The sequence below is a fragment of the Triturus cristatus genome, chromosome 7 (assembly GCF_964204655.1).
Source record: "Triturus cristatus chromosome 7, aTriCri1.1, whole genome shotgun sequence".
NCBI lineage: Eukaryota > Metazoa > Chordata > Amphibia > Caudata > Salamandridae > Triturus > Triturus cristatus.
Genome location: NC_140590.1, coordinates 1757358778 through 1757383824, shown reverse-complemented (window position 1 = coordinate 1757383824; position 25047 = coordinate 1757358778). Strand labels below are relative to the sequence as shown.

The following is a 25047-nucleotide window of genomic DNA, read 5'->3' as shown; positions in this document are numbered from 1 at the left end:
TCAAAAACATACAATTTTACATTATACACAGGGCCTACTTGACCCCAGCACGCCTGCAGCGTTTTTATCCCGATACAATTTTCCTCTGTCCCCGCTGTCAGGCACAAGACGCAGATTTCCTCCATATGTTTTGGATGTGCCCAGATATCCAGACCTACTGGTCAACTATCCACGGGACCCTCCAAGATCTTACGGGGCTGCCTCATCTAGACACAGGGGAGTGCTGCGCGCTGGGAATAACGGGCCGGAAGAAACGGCACAAAGTGCCCATACGATTTGTCTCCTTGGCGCACCTCCTGGCTAAACATTGCATAGCTATACATTGGCGTTCCCCTACGGGCCCCCCGCTAGCGGCATGGAGGGGGGCGGTGCTCAAGTGGGCCGCGGCTGAGGAGGATGCCCTGCGAGAGGAGGAAGCAAAGGGCATACGTAAAACCCTGATTTCCTTGGAGTGGGCGCTTTTGCTACATCAACTTAAACAGTCCCAGTCCCTAGTTGATCAGGGCGCGAATGCGACCACCCCTACCGCTACGCAGTCACGCGCGATACCAACCCACTCGAATGACGCTCCCCCCTAACGCTTCACACCTGCCCGGGAGCGGTTGGGTTCCTATCCCCGCTGCTTCGGTGCCCACACCTTTGCTGCATGTCCGCCTGCATAATCATACCCTCGGCCAGGGGTTCCCACTGTGTTGCTTCACCAGTTACCTGATGAACCGCATGTGATATGGTCCGGCTGGCCCCCCTTTGATAGTCCATGACAACCCTTAGTTTGATCTCCCCCCCCTCCCTGGTTTGTTCCATGATAAGGCAAACACCTGTTACATTGCATATAACTGAAGTAAAAGTAATTATAACTGTCCAGATGGATATCACCTGACTGGAAATATGTACTTAATGACACTGCGATCCAATATTGCTATGTAACAACTGTACTAACAAATGCCAATAAAAACAAGTAAAAAAAAAAAAAATGAGGGCCCAGTTAGCACCAATGCTGGTCAGCAGGGGCCCCTAGTAAACTGCCTCAAAATCTATCTACCAGCGCCCCCAGCAAAGAGACTGAAGTCACAAAAGACAATCTATTCTCTAAAGTTGAGGCGACGTTTCGGGGGGGGGTGTGGGGTGTAACACCCCCTAATACATTTATTTTCAGATAAATAGTTGAGTACAAGTGCTTTCAGTCAGCTAGATTTCACCAGGGCTGTTTACATACACAGACACAAATGCACACACATTCTCTCCCTCTCTGTTTTGAAAGTCCTCAAACATATTCGCTATTTTACAAAATATTGTGTTGTCTCTCTTAGTACTCCTACCAATCTGCATTCCTCTCCCTTTCTACTGCCCCTTAGGCCCATCTCATGCACCCTGCCTGTTGTATAATGTATTGAAACCTTAAATGCCAGTCTGATTGTCAGAAAATCCAAAGCACATCGCCCTCAATCTTACCGACCAAGCTAGGCCCCTGCTCTGAACGCAACTGCTGACACATTCGTGTGATCTTTTGAGCTGAGACTGAGTGCTGCACGAGATGAGTGCAGGACTGTCCCAGTCTCCCTACACAGGTGCATTGGGAGGGGCTGCCAACACATTTGAGTGAGACCAGAAATCCACATATCTTTATTTATCCTAAATGCACATAAACCCATAAGCACAGCAGCCAAAGCAAACTATTCACCATCCCTTGCCCAGAGTCTAATTGTATGTGGCATCTTTATCCATGGTACTAGGAAATGTATACTTAATGAAAATAAAACTGTCATCACTTTTCTGTGTTCAAATAACAGAGCTTGGACCTCGTTATACTGTGAGTGGGACGTGTACTAGCTTAAGATACCATTCTACCAATGTATAGATGCAAGCTTAGCTGTTCAAACTTGATGCTCCCGGTAGATGACATTTTAAATAGGTTCTTGGTGCACCAGGGAGCTTGCTGTATTATCTGGTTTCTATGGATTCAGGGACAAAGGCTATACTTGATGCAAGAATTGCCTAGTTGCCATTTAGTTCCACAGGCCCCAAAGATCTCCTTTAACTCCCTGTATCACTCCGACCTTACCAGCTCTATCCATTCCTGTAGCATGAATGCCTGACAAGCCCTGCCTGCTCCTGTATCTCTGCAGTCTTACCAGCTCTAGCCACCTCTTTTTCAGTACTTCTTATCAACTCAGCCTGGTACTCTACCAATAATGCATAACTAGCTCTGTATTATCCTATATCACAAATGCCATACCAGGTCTGCCTTGTCCTGTATCACGAGCACTTTACTAGCACTACCTTGTCCTCAGTCACTAACACCTTACCAGCTGTCAGCTCTTGCTTGTCTTTTCTTACGGTCTTACTAGTCCTGAATCACTACGCTAAACTGGCCACAGCATGTCCTGCATAACTAATGCCTTTCCAGCTCTATATTTTTTTTAAAACAAACTTTATTGCGTTTTTCCAGTTTTCAAAACTCTTCATCATTATTCAGTGGTTATACAAGGAACGTCTACTTATGATTTCAACATACCCACTACAGTGCCATTCCATTTTGTGTAGTCTAGTACATAATCTCCGATATAGTACATATTATTGCGTGTAATTGTGTCAATAACATAAATGACAGTGCTTTAATTGCGACCCATTAACTCCCCCCCTCCCCCCTATTCCCACCCACCCCTCCCATGGCTCGGATTATAATAACTCCTAAGTCATGTTTACGTCTCTTCCAGCATCCTGAGTGAGGCAAGCCCCATTCCGCATAAAGAGGTTTCCCCCAATCAGAGTGATATATTCCTGATTGCCTGTGATTTGTATCCACTCACTGTGATTGTGGAACATCTGATGTACCATCTGGGCTACTTCCTTTGAAGGCCTACAGTGCCATATCCCATTCTAATGATATTGGGCTTTTCCGGAGTCCCCTGGCTTCCTCCCTACGCAGGGATGCACTTTCAGCCCCCGCCCACCTAACCAATTCGTTATGCCATATATGTAATGAAGGAGCCTTAGCAGATTTCCAATGCACGATGATGGATCTTTTGGCTATCAATAACGCCAAGTCTAGAAAACGCAACTGTACTTTTTTCGCTGGTCTGCGTCTACGGAGACCAAGTAAGCACACCAACGCCGAATCCCCTACAGCAAAGTGGGTTACTGTCTCAAGAGTTTATACCACTCTTCCCCCCAAAAAAAACTCCCAGTCCCGGGCATGCCCATGGCATATGGAGTAGATCGGCCTCTAACAATTGACATCTAGGGCAGCGATGGGTAGTGGACGGATACATCTTCTGCAATCTCTGTGGTGTCAGATAAGCTCGGTGTATAATCATGCATTGTATAAATTTAAACTTTACATTTCGTGGTATCTTCCTGCGGTAGTCTAAGATATCTGCCCATACTCTGTCCATGAACTCCCGTCCCATATCTGTCACGCATTGCACTCGGAGAGCTTCCAGGGGAAGCCTCACATGTACGCGAATACTCAAATATAACCATTTAATAAGGTGGCTTCCCCGACCCATAATATAAAGCGCTTTAACTAGTTCATGTGTCTGGGGTTCCACCCGATTGGGGGACCACTGCTTTTTGACATAGTGTAATATCGCAGCATGTGTAACGTACAAGGTATTGGGAGCCCCAGTTTCTTATATAAAATTGTCATGGTCCATAAGCGTCCCGCCTCCGAAGAGCGACCCAATCATGTCCTCCCCCGCGTCCAACCACAGACTGAGCGCCTGTTTCGTAATCTGACACTCGCTTGTGGTATCCCCACCAGCGGGATGTTACCTGCGTAAGGACTGCAGTTGGATGTATATTTCAAAGCCTTCTTCCAACAGTCCGCTGCTGTGTACCAGCAGTGGCGGTAAGGCCGGGGGGGTTTTCCTGTGAGGTAGTAATAGAGTATGTAGAAGGCAACGTTCGAGGTGTATCGAGGTATAGCCAATCTCCTGCAAATTATGCCCTGTCGTCCAGTAGGATAACCACTGCAGCTGGCAGGAATAATAATAGGCTTTAAAGTCCGGTGCACCCAGGACACCCCCTCACGTATCTATCTGTAGATTCTTAAGGCTCATTCTGTGACGTCTTGTTCCCCATATAAGGTCCAACAGAATAGTATCCAAAGTGTTAAAAATAGACGGGGGGACCGCCAATGGCAGGTTGGCAAAGTAATATAATAGACGTGGAAACACCACCATCTTAGATATCGCTATTCTACCCATGACTGAGAGAGAGGCAGCGTAGTCCAAAATGCCACCTGAGATCGTATCCCTCTAATAGTTTTGCTTAGATTACCCTCTAGCATGTCCTCGTGGGAGTGATAGATATTAATACCCAAATATTTGAAAAAGTATGCGGCCGTTTGTAAGGTTAATCTCCCAAAAAGAACAGTGTCCGGATGGGGCTGATCATGAAAGAAGAAAGCGTTTGATTTAGATTCATTAATTGCTAATCCAGAAATCCTCTCAAAGTCAGCAATTTAATATTCTTGGCTTTGGGTTCTATCCTCCCAGGATGTCCGTCACGTAAATAATTAAATCGTCTGCATATGCCGATACCAAGTGTATGGGAGTATCAATAGGGATACCGCACTGGGACGCCTCTGCTCGCAACCTAATTGCTAGTGGCTCCAGCGCTAATACAAATAGTATTGGCGACAAGGGGCAGCCCTGTCGTGTACCTCTATAGACATGATATTCTTGCGAGATATGTTTTCTGGACCCGACCCTGGCCGTCGGCGCTTCATATAGTAAACGCACTCATTTAATATAATCGGGGGGTAAGTCAAAGCGTGCGATGGCCTTAAACATATATTCCCAGGACAGTGTGTCAAATGCCTGCCGCATATCTAATGTGATGCACCCAGCTTACTGATAAGGGGCTAGATCCGAAGACATTATATGGTGTAATCTCCGTATGTTTAGTGATATGCTTTGTGCCGGTATAAATCCACATTGATCAATGTGGATTAGTTTGTTTAAATATGGTTGGATCCGGTTTCCTAGGATTTTACTTACTATCTTGTATTCTGTGGATAGCAAAGACAAGGGGCGGTAGCCCGACATGTCACCTATGTCCCTACCTGGCTTTGGCAACAACACTACCAGCGCCTGAACCGTAGTATTGGGTAGGTGTCCTAATTCAAAAGATTTATTATATACTTCCTCCTGTTGGGGTATTATTATATCCGAATAAGCCTCAAAGAATTCCACTGGTAAGCCATCCATGCCTGGCGTTTTATTACGTGAAAGCTCTGAAATAGCTGCCTTAATTTCTCCTCTAGTTATGGGTCCTGATAGTGTGTTCCCCATATCCGCCGGGACCTGTGGGTATGTTAGGTCTGCATGAAAGTCATCAATATGTGTTCCGTCCAATGGTAGTGGTGCCTCATATAACGCCTCATAGTATGCACAAAAGGCCTTGTTTATGACATATTGTGAACAAACTGTGTCCCCTCCAGGCAGGTTGATATGGCTGATGATGGTAGTGGGCGGGTCGTTCCTAATTAATTTGGCTATTAGGGTACCTGATTTATCCACGTCTGAATGTTTTATTTGAGTGTAGAAGCTATAATAAATCAGTCGGAGTGTTTCCAGCAGCTCCGCTTGTGTGATACATGCCTCCTGCAAGCTATTCTGCTTATCGGGATCATGCACCGCCTCTCGTTCAAGCACTGTCAACCTTTCCTCAGTTACCTTTAGGTTCTTATGAACTTCCTGCCTTGCACCTACCGTGGCGCTAATCGCTGTCCCTCTAATAACCATCTTCAGCGCGTCCCACTTAATCAGGATAGTGGATGCGGTGTTTTTATTTTCAGAAAAATAGTTTTGGAGTGTTGTGAAGAGAGTACTGTGAAATACTATGTCCTCTAGTAATTGGGGCCAATTACCGGTGTGGGTATTCTACCCCAGGTAATAGCAGTCTCTAATGAATTGTGATCAGAGAAAGTCTTGGCCAGATAGGTGGTATCTGTCACCTGGTCAGCTATGGGAGCACAGTAGCCTATCTATTCGTGTATGCAGCTGATGCTCTGGGGAATAGAAGGAGTACTCTGGACCCAATGGATTCCTCTGTCTCCATACATCATTAAGTAACCAGCCATCTACCCAGCTACGCAGAGCATCCGCTTGTTTACTAGCTACCGTACCATTTAGGGGAGGGTGTGAGCGGTCAAGACCAATATCCATGACAGCATTGCAGTCACCCCCAATTATCCATGTGCCTCCCAGCCCGCTAATATTGAATTCAGGCATAAAAAATATTTGTTTTGATCAAAATTTGGTGCATATACATTCCCCAAGATGACAGGTCTTCCATCCTAAGTACCCCTTAAAAATACATATCTACCCTGAGTGTCCACCCGCTTATCTGTTATGACAAACAGGACCCCTCCTCTTATCCATATTTTTACCCCCCCCTGGTGACGGCCGAGAAATTAGTAGTTATTACCTGTCCTCTCCATTTTTACGCATCTTTGTGGCTTCCAGATCTGTCAGATGCGACTCCTGGAGGAAAACTATGTGCGCCTTTCGTCGCAGCAATTGCGCATAAACCCTGTGTCGCTTATATACTGATCCCAGACCACAGACATTCCATATGATAACGTTATATGTGTCTAAGTTGTGCATTGTTGTCTATTCGCATCTGATACGTCTCAAGATGGGGTCCAACCAAATTAGTGAGACTTAGCAATTGCATCATGTCAGAGCCCATAACCCCCCTATTAAGTTGAATACCAGGCCTTGTTGGTGAACTAAACAAAGCCAAACTAAACATAACACACATTTAACTGTTACTAAGCAAACATTAGCATTCGCAAAAGAGGGACTGGCAGCCAAAACCATCAAAGAAGAAAATCCCACATTTGAGACTCCTCCGAGCCAGAGCAGAAAAAGGACAATTATAATAGAAAATATATTACATAAAATACCATAACAAAAGGATATAATCATCTTGGAGTCTTTGTGCCATTGCCACACCGGGCCACAGCGCCTGCTTATTTAAGAGAAAGAGTATGAGACATTTGCATATCCTATAAACTATCCGCCGTTTGTGGCGTCACACTGGGAAAAAGTGTCATGCTATTCTCTGAGCCTGAGCGGACAGTACTATCTTCATATGATTCTGAATTTTGACGTGCAGTTATATCTCTGAAAGTGGTCACAGCTACCAGAGCCAACTCCTTGCTCTGCTGTGCTTGCTTCTGTGTGTGGCTGGAAACACCGATCCGGCTGCGGTCCTTTCAGTCCGTTGTGAACATCGGCCCCGGGTGCCCCCGGGGCTATGTGGGGGCTTCTGGAGAGGCTGACCAGACAACTTTGTCGGGTCCATAACTTCAATCCACTCCTCCACATCCTCCGGGGACTCAAAAAAGTATGTTTTCTGAGCATATGTTATTTTCAAACGTGCAGGGAACAGTAAAGCATATTTAAGGTTTAATGTTCGCAGCTTTTTCTTAACCGCCTGATATGAAGAGAGCCGTCTTTGGACCAGCAACGTGTAGTCGGGATACAGCGACACCTGACAATTCTCAAATTGGATCTGTGGTTTCTCTCGCGCCTTTTGTAGCAGGATATCACGGTCCCTATAGTTGAGATTCCTGACAATCAATGGTCTCAGTGGTGCCCCCGCTCTCGGCCTCCCCTTGGGGATACGATGTGCCCTCTCGAAGCAGAAAAATCTGAGAGGCCCTCAGGGGCCACGTGTGTTTGGAATCATTTCTCCATGTAGGTGGCCGCATCACTGCGTTCCGGCATTCCAATGACGCGTATATTATTGTGCCAGGCTCTACCCTCTGCGTCCTCCACCCTGGCCATGAGCCTCTTGACCTGCTGCTGAAGGGATTGTAGTTGTTTCGCATGGTCTTTATGTTGTGGTAGCATCTCATCGAGGGTTAGGGTGTGATCTTTCACTGTGATAGCTAATTTGTTGTGTTCCACCTTAAGTAAAGTGAAATTAGTGGTGAGGGTGCCTATTTGTTGCTCTATGACTTTTCTCGACTCCCTCACTTCATTGAGTATCAAATCCAGCTTGTCCCGGTGCCCTTGACTCTATCTGGTCGACGAGGAATCAGTGGCACAGCTCACCACCACTGCGTCAGGGCTCCAGGTGCTGGATTCAACGTTGCCAGGTGCACACCGCACCAGCCTCCTGTCTCCAACTCCCAGAGCAGCACTCACCCAGGTAGGTTCGTGTCTCCCATGTCGTGGCCCTATGCATGAGGGCCTCCAGTCATTATCGCCGTCCAGGCAGTCTGAATCAGCTGCACTCAAACGCTCTCCCTGACCACGCCACAGTACAACAAAATTTCAGATGGGTTCCCTCCACAGTGCCGTTCTACGTGTCGCTGCTCTTGCTGACGTCCCCTGATTTCGGCTTCTTAGGTGTGGAGGGTCAATGACGCAGTTACAATCGCTGCATTAGTTTCAGTTTATCAGTTTCAGTTTATTTTATTTTGCAGAGTTACTTAAAACCTTCCAGCTGCTATTTCCGCTGACGTCAGGAGCAGTGGGAGGGCGGCCAGATGTTGAGGTGTCCTAGAGGAGGTGGCACCGCGTCACCAGTGTGGGTATCTCCTGCTGACCCCGCCCCAAACCTGAGCCACGGGAGCTGCTTGCGAACCAAACTAGACTGCCCGTAGAGGCGGGGCAAGAAATCCGAAAAACAAACCCTTTCGCCAACATTCCCCTGGCAGGACTTAAGACCCAACGTGATCAGGCAAGTAAGCCTCCCGCTCCCTTCCCAGCTTGTAGACTGAGCCTCGGCCGCCATTGTTAAAGATCAAGCGCTGCATGCCGTGCTGCAAATAAAGCCACAAGCATTGAGTTAGGTGAGCCGAGCGCAACAAAAGAAAATACGTGTTGCCGCCTTTGATAAAGATCTAGCTGCAAATGAAAACAAGCACGCGCGCCTCGCGCTGAAGGTAAAAACAAAGACGAGGAGAGGAGGAGGCAGCAGGGAGAGGGGAGAGAGGAGGGGGCCTGCGCCTGTTTGCCTTGCGGGACTGAGCAGGAACCATCTGTTTGCAAGTTAATTACAAACATATAGTTTGAAAGCTCGCCCCCGAAAGGGAATCGCCACACGTGCATGCGTTGCCATTCAAAGCAATGCAATGCGTGCACGTTTTTGGCAGCAAAACTGAATCGATTTCTAAAGGTCTTTTCCTACACAGTGCATGCGTGCTGCGTAGGCGAGACCTAAAGAAGCAGAAATTTTGCTCACTAAAATGGCAATGAAAATGTTCTTGATGATTACTCCCTGAAAGGTCCTAAGGTTTAATATATTTGAACTCTTAAAAAATCATGTGTTCAAAATAGTGTGAAATCCTGAAGCAGCCAAGCTAGTCAAAAGAATTAGAATGGAGGGCGACAGACACTAAAAAGGTGGTTAAGTGGCTAGAAAAGGTGATCACAGAGTCCAACACCAACCCCTTGGGAGACTTACATCACAAGGGGATGGTCTGACAAACAAGTTAAGCGACTATCCATTGGGACCCTAAGGCTCCCAGCAACATCCCAGGGCCAACGCGAAGAGGTAGTTCCAACAGCAGTACAACAAGGCCATTGTCACCATAGGAAGAGCATTAAGAAAGTCTGTGCTCATTCACAAGCTTATCTCACCGCAGATTCTGCTAAGACCATAGCCAACTTGCACAAAAAACACAAGTAAACTACTTGGAAGGCAAAGAAAGCATTAGAGGGAAAAAATGGCTAAAGATACATCAAATGTTGCAGGAAACAAATCTAAACCACTTTTGGAAATATATCAATAAACTGAAATCTTCACGCTGCACCAGGTACAACGCTGCTCCAGAAGGATCATGGGTTAGACACGTAAAATTGTTCTATAGTGGCTGCTCAATAGTATCAGATGACGCTTTTAAACGGAGATTACTGACCAATCATCAGGAAAACACACATGACTAGATTGTGCCGGCCCAGGTCTGCAAACTTATAAAACCAATGAAAATCGACAGAGCACCATGCCCCAATAGCTTTCCAGCTGGAATATTCCAATGTGCCACAGAGGACTGGGCAAAGGTGCTAACCCCCTCTGCAATCAAGCCTTCCTTTCTGCTTAAGTGCCAGATGCATGCATGGAGGGGCTCCATCCTGTGCCTAATCTTTAAGAAAGGGCACCCGACAAATCGATCTGACTACCATCTGATAGCCTTCTCAGACATAGAGGCCAAAGCTTATGCTCGATCACTCCGTAAACATCTAGAGGCCGTGGTCACAAAAACAATTCTTTACCATTTTTTCAGAGCAGCCGCTTCAACAATTGATAAAATCACTTCAGCTCTAAAGAGCCAGACCCCGACTTTTCTGCTGTTTCATTGACTACAGCGCCTCACTAGATGAGGTAGATCGCCCCACGTTATGGAGAAAACGAAATATGTGGGGGTTCCCTTGAATCTACTTGGGAATATCATTTCCTCTATTCCAACAGGACCTTAAACTGCCAGGTCCAAAACCACCATCGAGGGTGGCTTGAAGCAGGGGTGTGTCCTTGCGCCCATCCTTTTCAACTTATATACATCTTATCTGGGCACATTTCTGGAGAGTAGCTGCTTGGTACCTCGACAATTAGGCCAGTCGAACTGACACATCTGACAATTTGCCAACAACATTGTTGTAAAGGATCACACCAAAGTCAGGATCCAGCATGCTTTGAGCAAACTCCAGGTAAATAATGAAATGAATTTCCTTATGAGCAATCAAGATAAGACCAAAGTCTTACATTTTGGCCACTACAAGAATAAGAAATTCCTAATATGGTGTATGGGGGCCAGGTCCATCAAAGCAATAACAACTTATAACTACTTGTGGTATGGTTCAGTGAGACCTCCAAACCACGGGCCACATAGTGGCCTTGAAAAAGAAGCCGGAGCCATCATTCATGGTGTTATTTGTCTGAACAAGAAGCTAAAAAGCACCTCAGCTGCACCCATTCTGAAGGTCGTGAAGGCCTCTCTTCCCCTTGCACTGCACTGTGGGCATCAGGCTTTCCCTGAGGCCCGTGCCCCTAATCTAGACCACGCACAATGTACGTCCTACAAAAAAGTATTCCAAATGCCTTGACACATCCGTAGGGCCATACTCCTTCTGGAACTTGGCCTGTCAAGACAAACTCTAACCTATGAGGAGATGCTTTAAAATTCTAAATCAGGATCCTAAAAGCGCCAGCTAAATCACTCGAAGCTTGCTTGAAAGAGACATTTGAGAGTCCTTGGCAATGGCAAGTACAAAAAGCAATTGACTCTCTTCAAATTGAAGGATCGATGTTAAAATTAGATGCATCACTTATACAGCTTGGAAAAGGGCGAGCAATAGGCAGCTGCAAATAGCCTTGCACTTGTCAGATATTCACTCCTTAAAAGCCTCTAGCATTCTGTCTCCTTTAAACAACTCTTACCTTTCAGGGAAGCAACAACCAAACCGCTCAGAGGCCATCAACAGACGGGCGTGCAGAGGTATTTTATACATGCTCCTATTAGGTCCCGCAGTGGCCTACATTGACCTATGGGCTCATCTGGGCAAGGAGGGGGCATGTAGACCCTGCACTATAAGCACGAAACATGGCTGCACTTTCTGTACCACAGTGCTACCCTTAACACCACCAGGGGGTACATGCTAAAACCAATTTACCTAATGAAGGCAGGTCATACTTGTCTGGAGGCCTCGTGGCTGTGTTTCTCCAATACCGACATAAGAACTCTCTCTAGCTCTGGCAAATTCATTAGGGAGCTCAGAGCTCAACTCCGCCCTTGACCTGCAGAGTCTCAGCCTTCCACTTTTTCTCAGAAATGAATAGCAGATTATTATATGCAAAAACCCTGAAGGAAATGGTAGGACAAATGTCTCCTGGGCCGAACACTGTATGGTTCACCCCTGCTCGTTAGCCCCACCCAAGAACCAATCAATGGAACATTGAATGCCGAAAGCCAAAAAGGAGAACTTGGTGCAGTAAGGGGCTCTTAATTAATTAACTCTAAGTAGCTCCTCCATCTCCTCCACTGAGAAATTTGGAAATAATACCTCGGTGCAGAAAAGGACGACCAACTCCCGAACTACATGACAAGTGTGAGAGGCTTGCCTGGTATATGATGTACACTTATGCAGTGGACACCCTGCACCAGTCCAGACAACCCTTATGGTGGTTTAGGAGGTCTTAGACAACCTTAGAAAGCTCTCTAAGTGGCAGCTGTGGAGAGCAGCCTTCAGGCTTAGTCCAGAAGGAATGTAAAGCATCGTGTTTTACCAGAATGCAATCTTATAGGTATAGATTAAGTGAAAAAGAACCACACAATGTATTTATAAAAATATTTATTATATAATACTCACTAACACATACAGATAATTCCTACCCGGAGATATGCACAATGCGCAAAATACTTTGCATAGAAGTCACGTAAATAGCACAGAATACACAGTGGGCGGGGGGGGGGGGGCAAATCATATACTAAGAAAGCGGTATAAGAACCACGACTCGTGTCAGAACAATGCCCAAAGGATGTAGAAGTGTTGGGGACTGAGGAACTACCCAATGGAGGACTTCAGGTAAATGCTGGTGCTGGGGAAGGAGAAAGTGTCTGGTGGAATTCAAAGGTGGATTCAAGTTGAAGAGTACCTGCAAGCAGAGGGGACAGAGTCTATGTCACTCAGGAGTGACCCGGAGACCTGGAAGACAAATGCCCACTGATGTCGGGAGTTGCAGGTGAGTTGATGGTGACCTTGACTCTGCAGCTGTGAGGACCAGGAAATGCTGAGGAAGACCAGGAGCCATGAACGCCCTGTCCCACGTCGGATGTCGAGAGTTGAGGGATCAGTGTCCGGCGGGAGCACCAATAAGCCTTGGCAACTGCAAGCAATATTGATGTCGAAGAAGGTGCAATGTCGGGACCAGCAAGGTCCAGGGGACTCACCACAAGCAGGGGAGTCAGGGCAGGCCCCGAGCAATCAGGGGAGCCCAAAAGAAACAAAGTTGACACTCAACAAGACCCACAGGCCAGAGGCATTGGAGTCGCAAGAGGACCTCGAGCAGCTCACCAACAGAGGCAGGCCAAGGTGCAAACGATGCAGTGTGGACAACGATTTGCTTACTGGAGATGCTTGAGGTTGGGGCTACTTGGAGCCTGAAGATCTTGGTGGAAGGAAGCCAACAAGCCTTTGCAATGGATGCCAAGTCGACATGGTGCACAGGGGTTCAGTTCCTGCGGCTCCTACGAGGGATATTGGTCTTAAACTTGGTGAGAGGACAGGGCAGGCCTCGAGAGCTATGGAGAACCATCACTTGTGTCGCTGAGCCATTCGGAGTCCATGGGAGCTCAGGATAAGCAGACCAGTCAGCTTTGTGGCGGTGCCTGCAGATGCAGGGAAGTGACTTCTTCACTCCAAGGGAGATTTCGTCAGATGTCTTGGATTCCCACAGGCCTTGGAAGGTTCCTGTATGATGTACAGGCACAGATGATGCATCAGACTGGAAGGGAGATCAAGTCAAGCCCAAACAAAGTCCAGCAAAGTCCAGAGTGCCCAGATGGTAGAAGTTGAAGTGGTGTCTGAATTGAATCATGTCCCAAGACGTATCTAGGAACCTACACCCAGGTTACCCTTAAGTACCCTAAGGAAAGTGTTGGGAAGATTCAGGGGACCCTTCCAGGGGAGGGTTTGGACAGGGGGGAGGATATTCCCATGTCCTTTGTTCAGTTTCATGCCAGAGCGGGAGCCAACGGCTCCTAGAGCAGGTTTGAACTGTACTTTGCAAGGAGGCACCAAATGTGACAGGATACCTATTGTTCTGCCTTCCAGTGCTCGAGCTTGGCACAGCAGCAGTAGGGCAGAATTGTGTATCTGGTCGTCAGCGGCCATGTTATGCTGTCTGGGTCTAGAAGCCTGGTGCCGTTAGCACTGAGAGCCTAACGGAGGGCACTCCAAATGCTTGGAATCATACCTCCTACACTGTTTACCATGTGGGGGTATGATTCCAACATGTTTGATACCAAACATGATAGGATTTGTTGCAGCCGATTTTGAGATGGTCATCACGTAATTATGCGGTGCCCCTCTATATGGTATGTGGCTGCTTCACTTACAATCCAGGAGAATGGACTCCGTAGGCTGTAGGGGTGTCCTGCTCATGCAGGGGCACTCTCACACTTAGAAACAAGCACCCTGCCCTCAAGATTGCAAAGGCCTCCTATAGGGGTGACTTATAGGTTTTAAGTGCAGTGGTCCTAGATATAAGGAACCTATATCTTTCGTAAGTGGTGGTAGCACCAGCTTACAAGGGCTGCAATGGTAGGCCTGTAGTTACAGTGTGAATGGTATCCCAGAGGTGGCATAATACATGCTTCAGCCCATGGGTGACCTCTGGGTATCTATGCCCTGGGTACTTTAGTACCATATACTAGGGACTGATAAGGGTACCTCAGTATCTAATCTGGGATGTACCTATGTACTGAACATAACAATTTATGAGAGAAAGCAGCAAGACTGGGGTCCTGATTAGCAGGATCCCAGTAAGACTAGTCAAAAACAGCTTAGCACCAGGCTAAAAAGAAGATCCTTCTTTCCTATACAACCCCCCCCAAACGTAAGGAGATGAGACTAACCTTGCCCAGTTGAGTCTTCATTTTGTAAGTGGAAATATCGGGAGAGTCCATCTGCATTGGCATGGTTTCTCCCATGTCTGTGTTCCACTGGACAGTCCATCCCCTGTAGAGAAATGAACCACCTCAATAGTTTGGGGTTTTTACCTTCATCTGTTTAAGCCACAAGAGGGGCTTATGGTCTTTCTGAACAATGAAGTGAGTGGCAAACAAAAATGGCCTCAACTTCTTCAGCGCCAAGACCCCAGCAAAGGCCTCCCTCTGAATGACTGACCAACGTTTATCCGTGTGGGTCAACCTTCTGCTGATAAAAGCGACTTGTTTGATGCTGGCCCTCTGCATTCAGTTGTGATAACACAGTTCCTACCCCTAACTCAGATGCATCTGTCTGGACAATGAAAGTTTTAGAGTAATCAGGACCTTGCAAAATGGGAGCAGTGCACATGGCCTGCTTGAGGTCATCAAATGCCTTTTGACAGCTTACTGTCCACTGAACTTTCTTGGGCATTCTCTTAGATGTCAGATCATTCAGGGGAGTCACTATGGACCCATATCCCTTCACAAATCTTCTGTAAAACCCAGTTAGGCCCAAGAAAGCTCTGACCTGAGTCTGGGTGGTAGGAGCAATCCGTTCCATTATGGTATGGATTTTGCTCTGTAGTGGTTGAACCTGGCCTCCACCTACCAGGTGGCTCAAGTATACAACCTTGCTCTGCCCTATCTGCCACTTAGTGGCCTTGATAGCGAGGGCTGCTTTCTGCAGAACCTCCAAAACATTCATGGGGTGGACCAGGTTATCCTCCCAGGTGGCGCTAAAGACAGCTATGTCATTTAGATATGCTGCACTACAGGCTTCCAGACCTGTTAGAACTTTGCTCACCATCCTCTGGAATGTGGCAGGTGCATTCTTCAAACCAAAGGGCATTACAATAAATTGATAATGCCCACTGGGGGTTGAGAATGCTGTTTTTGGCTTCGCATCCTCAGCTAGTCTGATTTGCCGGTAGCCAGCAGTCAGGGAAAATGTACTCAGAAACTTGGCTGAGGCCGAAGCGCCTATAAGTTCATCTGCCCTGAGAATTGGATGAGCATCAGTCCTAGTGACTGCATTGAGACCTCTGTAGTCTACACAACACCTAATTTCTCTTTTTTCACCCTTGGTGTGAGGTTTGGATACTAGGACTACTGGGCTAGCCCAAGGGGTATCTGAGGGCTCAATTACTCTCAACTCCAGCATCTTCTGGACCTCTCTCCCGATGCAATCTCTGACATGGTCAGGCTGGCTGTAGATTTGATTCTTTACAGGTAGACTATCACCTGTGTCTACTTCATGGGTACACCATGTGGTTTGACTGGGTGTCAGGGAAAACATATGCCTGAACTGATTGAGAACTTTCCTGCAATCAATCTGCTGTTGATCAGTGAGGCTGCCTGCCAAGACCACTCCATCTACTGATCCATCATCAGGGTTCTGAGAGAGGAGATCAGGGAGAGGGTCAATCTCTTCCTCCTGTGCCTCATCAGTTGCCATGAGCAAGCCCATGTCAGCCCTGTCAACAAAAGCTTTTTATCTGTTCACATGAAGTACCCTATGTGGACTTCTGGGAGTACCTAGGTCAGCCAAGTAGGTGACCTCAACCTTTTGCTCAAGTATAGTGTGGAGTCCACTCCATTTATCTTGGATAGCTGCTAGGGCCATAGTCTCCAACACTCACACTTTCTGACCTGGCTAGTAAACAGTCAGGACAGCCTTTTGGTCATGCCAAGCTTTTTGGACTTCTTGGCAGGCCACCAAGTTTTTGCTGGGCTTCTTCATGTACTCTGCCATGCGAGAACACAGGCCAAGTACATAGTCACCTACCTCCTGTTTGAGAGATTTGACATCCCTCCTTCACTAGACACTAGGGACCCCTAACTGGATGTCCAAGCAGAAGTTCAAAAGGGCTGTAGTCAACCCGCTTCTGAGGAACCTCCCTGTAAGCAAAGAGAAGGCAGGGTAGTAGGACATCGAATTTTCGCCTAAGCTTTTCTGGGACACTCATGATCATAACCTTTATGGTCTTTTTGAACATTTCAACAATCCCATTGCATTGAGGATGATAGGATGTGGTGAATTTATAATTCACTCCACACTCCGTCTACATTGCAGTTATGTAACTTGTCATGAAGTTTGAACCTCTGTCAGTCAAGACTTCCTTAGGGAAGCCCACTCTGGAAAAGATTCCCAGGAGGGCCCTGGCCACTACAAGAGCTGTACTGGTTCAAAGGGGAATGGCCTCTTGGAACCTAGTGGCATGGTACACCACCACTAGGATATGACTGTGCCCAGATGCAGTTTGAGGGTTCAAAGGACCGACAATGTCAATCCCTACCCTCTTAAAGGGAAACAAACCACTGGAAGTGGAATAAAGGGGGCCTTTATGGTGCCACCTGACTTCCCACTGGCATGGCAAGTGGCACAAGAGCGACAACACTTCTTAGTGTCTTCAGACATATGGTGCGATTGAAAGTGAGGGACAAGCCTGTCCCAAGACTTACTTTGCCCTAAGTGTCCTGCAAGAGGAATATCATGTGCTAGGGTGAGTAGGAAACCTCTAAACTTCTGGGGTATTACCAACCTCCTGGTGGCACAAGGCTTGGGGTCTCAACCCTCGAAGTACAGAAGTCCTTCAACCCAGTAGATCCTATGGGATCCACTGTTGTCTCAGCAGCAGCTTGCTATCTGAGAGGTTCAAGAGAGGGGCAGGTCTGCTGCTCTAAACTCAAATCTGCCCTGGAAGGGCTGCCTGCTCCCAAGAACTCAGCCTGATCAGGCCAAAGTTCCTCTGAGGCAGTACCTTCACAGGGACTAAGATCATCTTCCTCAGGAGACTGATCTTCACTCTGAGTCTGTGATGAGGGCAAAGCCCTACCCTTCCTGCTCCTTCTCTTGGGAAGCACCTGGTACATTGTTCCAGGATCCAGGGCCTGTTCAGTGGTAAGCTGTTTGGCCTGAGCCCTAGTGACATTAAACACACTTGTAGAGATGCCCAACATTCATGTATGAGCCCTGAACTCTACCTCAGCCCAGGCTGAAATTTCTAAATCCTTGCCCAACAAACAATCTACAGGTAGGTCTGAAAATACCACAACCTTCCTAGGCCCAGTTACCCCTCCCCAGATGAGATTCACAACTGCCAAGGAATAGTCAGTCCTGACATTGCTCTCATTGGTCACTTGGTGTGTTGGAGCGGGTAATATGTTTTGTTTTTATACCCACTTCATTTTTACATGTTTATATTAAAACGAATAATAATTAATCATAATTCCATTAATGGTTTGATGTATGGTGTTTAACCAACCGTATTAATAGAAAGAATACACGTGGGAATGCATTTGCATGGCTAAATAGTATGTGAACTAAGTTTGTATGCATATTAATATGATAAGTGTTGCTTTTGTGATGTTATTGTAATTTGTGCTTAATTAAACGAGTATTAAGGGCTTTAAATGTTGCATATTGCTAAGATAAATGCGCACACATAAGGGTATTAGTAAGGGGAAAACATTGTTTTAATCATTTCAATATATTAATTACGGTTTTATTGTTTCTTTACTTAAGTTGACCATTTGGGCCTACTACAAAATGGCTTCCGACTGAATCTGACTGTACTGAATGACATCATTGGTGGAACATGGAGAAGTGTGCCTGCGCAAACTTCAGCAACCGTGTCCCCTGTGTGACCTGACAGACTGTGCCCATGAAGGCCACCCTGGGCGAAACGCCAGTTCTCCTGGATGAGAAACAAAAGATACATTGGACTAATAAAATTGACAAGTCCCAATTCTTTAAATCTTTTCCCGTATGGGAACCACGTCGAATGTTTCCTGATGCACCAAGATGTATTCCAATGGACCAATCCGAGCCCCTCAAACTTGTATTTGTTACTTATTGCGATGTAAATTCACTATAAATAATGGTAGACTAGAGAGGTAAGCGCAAACGTCATTTCCAGTTTCCTGATGTTATGCTGACGGAGAGGACGGTGACTCTGCATGACAGATATCCAGAACTTTGACAAACTGACTGATGACCAGACTCTGACTTAGAAAACGACAATTAGAATAGGTAAATATGACAAAATGAGATTGAATTATTAAGTTTAACCTGCATTGAATTAGATAAATATTTGAATTTACATATGTGTTGGGTTGTTATTTCATTGAAATGTATTATTTGGATGTTCTTGAGGTTTTAATGTATCATTAAGTTCAAAATCAACTATTTGATCCGATCGACCCTTTAGATGGAAGGGATGCTAGGCATGATATAGGGAAAGAGGTATACCTTCCAGAGCAGTGTTCGGAAACAATGTCCTCTTGTTAGGTGCGGATAGTTTGATAGAATGAATGTTGGTGTTATGGGCCCCACCAGCGTATGTGATGAGTGATGTGTGTGACTGTGAAATCATTCAATCTGCGGTAATAGAGAGGAATTGAGAATTGCGAACTGCGTCAGTTTTCTGGTAGCAAGACGATGGTTTTATTGTTTTGGTTTAATGATTTTGCTTGTATATAGCTTATTGATTATTGATTGGTGTTGATATATGTACTAACACTATATGTTGAAGTCGTAATGAGTTTTATGTAGTTGGTACGGCTTCTGGGACGTAGGAAGTCGGTGACAGTTCCGTAGTAGAGCAGAGGTAAGCGCTGCTCTCGGGAAAGGCGGAATTGTTGGCCCTGTATGCACACAGGGGAAATGTGTAACAATTGAAGTTGCGCGTCGCATTGTCTGGGTTCGATTCGGTAGCACCGCTGTGTGTTGCCATTAGAGATATTTTCTGTATAAAAGAAGTGTGTATGATAGCGAAGGTTACCTGTGAAGTTCTGGTCTTAGGTACCAGGGATCCTATTGGCATTCCGATAACGCCTATCCTTAGAAAGGTAATAGGTACTCTCTGAGCTTGTTAGAAGGACAGGGCAGAGGTAAGCGCTGTTTTGTTAACGAGTGTTATCATTCTGTAGTAGGACAGACTGTTCGCTGTTCTCGGAAAAGGCAGAATTCTGTGTGAATATACTACATTTTCTGAATGAAAGTGTGTGTATGAAAAAGGCATTCCGGTTAATTGCGAAACTCTGGTTTTATTTCTCAGGAGCATTGTGTCTCCAACAATGTGTCTTAATTCTGGAGAAACAGTTAATTGATGCTTGATAGAAGGGTGAAGTAGAGGGAAGTGCTACTTTATCAACGGAAGTAACGATTCTGTAGTAGGTGCTGCTCTCGGGAAAGACGGAATTCTCGTGAGAAAGGTCTATTGCTATTCTTTGGTTAGCGAGCGGGCAATGGAGATGTTTTAATGTTGTAACTAACAGAATTGTGGAAATTGAAACAAAGTCTACCGAGTAGTTTTGTAAAGGAGGGGAGTCAGGAGCAGGAGCTGCCGCAGCAACTGCTGACGTCAGAAAGACCGCGCTGGGATTGGACAGTGCGTCAGAACAGCAAAAATGCCCGGATTGGTGCGTTAGTGTGTGCCGCGCAAGGATTGGAAGAAGTACAGGGTGACGTAAACACTCCAGGATTGGTGCGTTAGTGTGAGTCGCGCTGCAATTGGACAGAAGATCATACAGTTGTAGAGGAGACTAGGGATTCACGGAGGACAGGAAAATGTATTATCACTCAGCTGAGAAGAAAAAGAAAAGTTTGTTTTGCAAAATAAAAGGATGGTTTGTAAAGGACAAAAAGATTGTGACGAGAGAAGGACAGTTACTTCCTCCGACGAAAACACCCGCATCCTTCATGGTTGCGAAATACGGATATCATACTTGCATTCGGTTAGACAATTGGGTGAAGTACACGAAAGAAGACGGAGTCTTAGCCTTTCCAGAACGTGGTTCATTTAATTTGGCAATATTGAGAAATTTGCGGGAGCGAATTATGAGTTTAGAACCAAGACCTAGACCGACACAGTTTGAGGCATTGACAGAGTGGGAAGACGAGATGCATGAGCAAGAAAAACAGAGAAGTGGCAGTAGATATAGATATATGTTTGGACGACAGTATGATCGCGAAAATCATAGTGATCGAATGAGAAGGTGGCGAGATGCAAGTATGACTGAAGGACTGTTTCCCGTAAGAACTGCAGGTGAAACTGAAGGGAGAAAGTGTGTTGGAAAAAGACATAATGTAGAATCAAGAAGGTATGGAGCAAATGAATCAGAGGACGATGTTTTAGATGACATGTTTTATAAAAATCCACCACCGTACAGACAAGAACCAGATGCTTTGACCCCAAGTGCCCCAATGAGAGAAACCCTGCGAATTATCAAGACAGAAACTATGACCCCAGAGGTGAAAGGAAGTAATTCCATTAGAGAAGGAGAGAAAGAAACAGAAAATAAGACAAACAGTGAAAAGTCTATGGAATTAGCAAAAACGGCACTAGAACTAACTGAGAAAATAAGAGAATTGACCAAGAACCTAGAAGCAGTCACAGTTCCTGTAACAATAGGTCCAGTAATGCCCATTTTTGAGAAACAGAAAGAAAGCGAACATTGTCTAACAGTCCCTTATACGAGCAACAGACAGGCCTAACAACCACTAATGAGAGCAAAGGAGAATCCCTGGAGACATACAATGAGTATAATTGAACCGAATGTATCAAATAATCCATTTTTAAGCCCAGATTCTACAGAAGGAAATAGAATGGCAGCAGGATCAATATTAGAACCGCAAAGAGTTTCAGAACTAGGGAATGTAGAAAAATCAGCAGGAATAACTACAGACAAATTGAGCGAATGGTTGAAAGGCTTGCAGGGAAAAGAAAAGGAATCCCAAACAATTGATGTGGCCAAATTACGTAAGGTACTAGAAGAGTTAATAGTAGGGACCATCCCCACAGAAAAATTGAAAAATTACCAGGATGAGGAATTGTTGTTTTTATGCAAAAAGCGTCACATGGAGAGCGAAAGACCTACATGACAGGTTAGAAGAAATAGCAAGTGAAATGGGAATTGACATGGACAAGGTAAAAGCTTTACAAAAGCCTTACCGAGTGGATTTCACTGAAAAAGATATTGAAAACATGAATACAACGGGACGAATAGGACAGATTAAGGACATAATCACTTTGTTGAGAAAATGGGGAGATGTGGACAAATGGAGAAGTAGGTGGTATAGAAAACGAGATGATGCCTCGGATAGAACATTTCCAGCATTTCCCGTAAGAGAAAAGGAAAAGGTAGTGACAGAATTCCCCATGAGAGAGATTCCAGGAGGAGGATATGTGCATGTCCCATGGGCAAGACAGGATATATTGTCTTTTACGAATGATTTCCCTCGATTACGGGAAAAACCCGTCGAGTAGTACAGACAAGTAGACAGATTTGTTAAATTGTCAAAAGTATTATCGATTGATTTGAATAGCCTATTTGATATAATAGTACCAGCAGACTTATGGACAGAGTGTAAAATAGTAATTGATTGGCCAAATAAGGAATACCCGAGAGATCCCAAAACAGGAGCACCAGACCCCGAAGTAATGAAAAAATATGAACAAGTTATGGTATTCCTGAAAAATAAGGTACCACCCAAAGAAATAGATAGGGTAAAAATTGATCGAACACATCAGGAAGTAAAAGAGTCAGTCCATGCTTACTATAAGAGATAATACTAGCTTTCAAGCAGTTTAGTGGAGATGAGAACCTAGGTGAAAAGGATCTGAGTCATTTTGTATACAGATTTGTATATGGTTTACGTCCTGAAATTAGTGATATGATAAAGCAGCACACTGTCGATTGGCAAAGCAAGAAAATTGATGAAATATTGAGACATGCTAAATATTTTAGTGATGAGATTGAGGCTAAGCAACGAAAACTGAAGGAGAAGGCAATGTGGGCACAAGTGAAAGTCGCAGAAAGACAGGAAGCTCAATTAGTGGAACAAGCCAAAGATACAGGAATGAGACCAAGATTTGGGCCTGGAAAAGGGAAAGGTAATATAGAAGAAGCTAAAAAGAAATTCCCATGCCATAATTGCGGTAGGATAGGGCATTGGAAATCCGAGTGTAAATTTCCTACAAACACTAACAGTGAAAATCCATCCTTGAATCAACAGGTGCAGCATCAACATGAGGTGAGTGGCCAACAGCATCAACAGCAGAAGGCTGTTAATCCACAGAATCAGGTGCCAAAACCGCCTTTACTACAGAGCAGAAACACCCAGAAGTATAGTAATGAATCGGGATTCTACAATGAAGAACAGGTAAATAAACCGCCACGCGCAAGCGCTGTTTCGCAGTATTGGCTACAACGTGATGAGAGTGATTCAGTTGAGAGTTATTGACGGTGCCAAAGGGAGGAAGAAGAGTGCGTACTTGGCGCAACTCTAGAAGTAGACCAGACAGGACCATTTGTAGATGGGAAGGTTAATGATGAAAATATTACTTTCCTAGTCGACATTGGAGCTACTCGATCAACTGTTAGGTCAGCTGATGTAAAGAAACTTCCTCTTTTGGATGAAACAATCCAAGTAGTTGGTGTGTCCAACAAACAGATTAGGATGTACCTTACAGAACCAGTAAAAGTCAGGATAGGGAAATTTTCAGACATGCACCGCTTTGTGGTGTGTGACACTAGTCCTGTGAACTTGCTAGGAAGGGATTTATTGTGTAAAATGAATTGCACTATATTTTGTACTCCGGATGGAATAGCCTTTGAAACACCAGATGAGGATGTACTGTACAAAATGACCATAGCTAACAGAGAAAATGATGTTACTGAAACATATGCTGTATTCTATCCTGATGAGTTGCCAAAAGAGTTAAAACAGACAGTGAAAGCAGAAGTCTGGGACTTCACTGGAGAAGATGTGGGACTAATGAGAAATGTAGACCCAGTAAAGATCACTGTAAAAGAAGGAGTAACCTATCCAAACATCCCACAATACAGATTGACACCTGAAATAATTGAAGAAGTAACCCCGATAATAGAGAAAATGATCAAGCAAGGAATTCTGAGGGAAATAATGAGTAGTCCATGTAATTCACCTATAATGGGACTGAAAAAGCCAAATGGAAAGTTCAGGATAGTGCAGGATTTGAGAAAAGTGAATAAAATTGTTTTATCATGTTGTCCCATCATACCAAATCCAGCAGTGATTTTGTATCAGATTTCCCACGATGCAGAATAGTACACAGTAATTGATTTGTGCCATGCTTTCGTTTCAATTCCTTTGCATCATGACAGTCAGCAAATTTTTGCATTTCGGTTTGGAGAGCGTATTCTGGCATGGTGCCGAATCCCACAGGGGTACACAGAGAGCCCCTCAATATTTAATCAGTTGTTGAAGAAATCTTTGGAGAGTCTGGCAATGCCTGAAACTTCAGTTCTGGTTCAGTATATCGATGACCTACTTGTGGCATCAAAAACACGTGAAGCTTGTGAAGTAGACACGATAGCCTTATTGAATTATTTGGCAGATGGAGGACTAAAGGTATCACCGACAAAGTTACAATTTTGTAAGAAAGAAGTACAATACCTAGGACACAACATTGAGAAAGGACTGAGAAAAGTGACAATAGATAGAATCAGGATCATTAAAGGAATGAGCGCTCCTATGACACAAAGAGAAGTGAGAATGTTCCTAGGAATGGTTGGTTATTGTCGTCAGTGGATAAGTAACTTTTTCCTGATTGCAAAACCATTGGTGAAATTGACAAAAAGTGAGGTAAAAAACCCCATTGAATTAAACAAGGAAGAGTTGGCAGCATTTAATAAATTGAAGCATAGTCTATGTGAAGCACCTGCCCTAGGTATGCCAAACTATGAGAAGGAATTCGAGTTGTATTGCAGTGAGAGAAACGGATGTGCACTCTCAGTGTTAATACAGAAACATGGAAAATTGAGGAGGCCAGTTGCATATTTCTCATCAATGCTTGACCCAGTAGTTGTAGGTTTGCCAGGATGTCTAAAAGCGGTAGCTGCTACATGCCGAAGTTTAGAGCAAAGTGAAGGAATTGTGATGGTATATCCATTGAGAGTGTTTGTACCTCATGATGTGGCGATCCTTTTAACAAGGAGTTGAACACAATACATGTCACATAGTCGGCTGACTAAGTATGAGAAGGTCATTCTAGGTGCAACCAATGTGAGCCTTGAGAGATGCGTGAATGTGAATCCAGCAACATTATTGCCTTATGCTGAAAGAGTGGAGGTAAGAGATGAAGTTGATCATGATTGTTTGGATGTACTTGATTTTTGCACAAAACCAAGACCCGACATAAAAGATCTGCCATTACCGGAAAGTGATTATGTGATGTTTGTGGATGGATCTTGTTTGAGGACGGATGAAGGATTGTTGAGTGCGGCATATGCAATATGCACAGCTGCAGCAGTCATGGAAGCATCACACTTGAAAGGAGTTAAATCCGCTCAAGTAGCAGAACTGGTGGCATTGACAAGAGCATGTAAGATTG

At 45.1% G+C, this 25047-nt stretch overlaps 1 long non-coding RNA gene across 2 annotated transcripts in view; it reads left to right on the top strand.

Moving 5' to 3' along the window:
- LOC146813011 (uncharacterized) overlaps positions 1-18816 on the top strand; it is a 36327-nt gene extending 17511 nt beyond the window's left edge. For both annotated transcript variants that reach the window (XR_014966004.1, XR_014966005.1), the window contains one exon: positions 18195-18816. This is a non-coding gene — a long non-coding RNA (uncharacterized LOC146813011). The remainder of the gene's footprint in view (positions 1-18194) is intronic.
- Positions 18817-25047: the final 6231 nt, after the last annotated feature.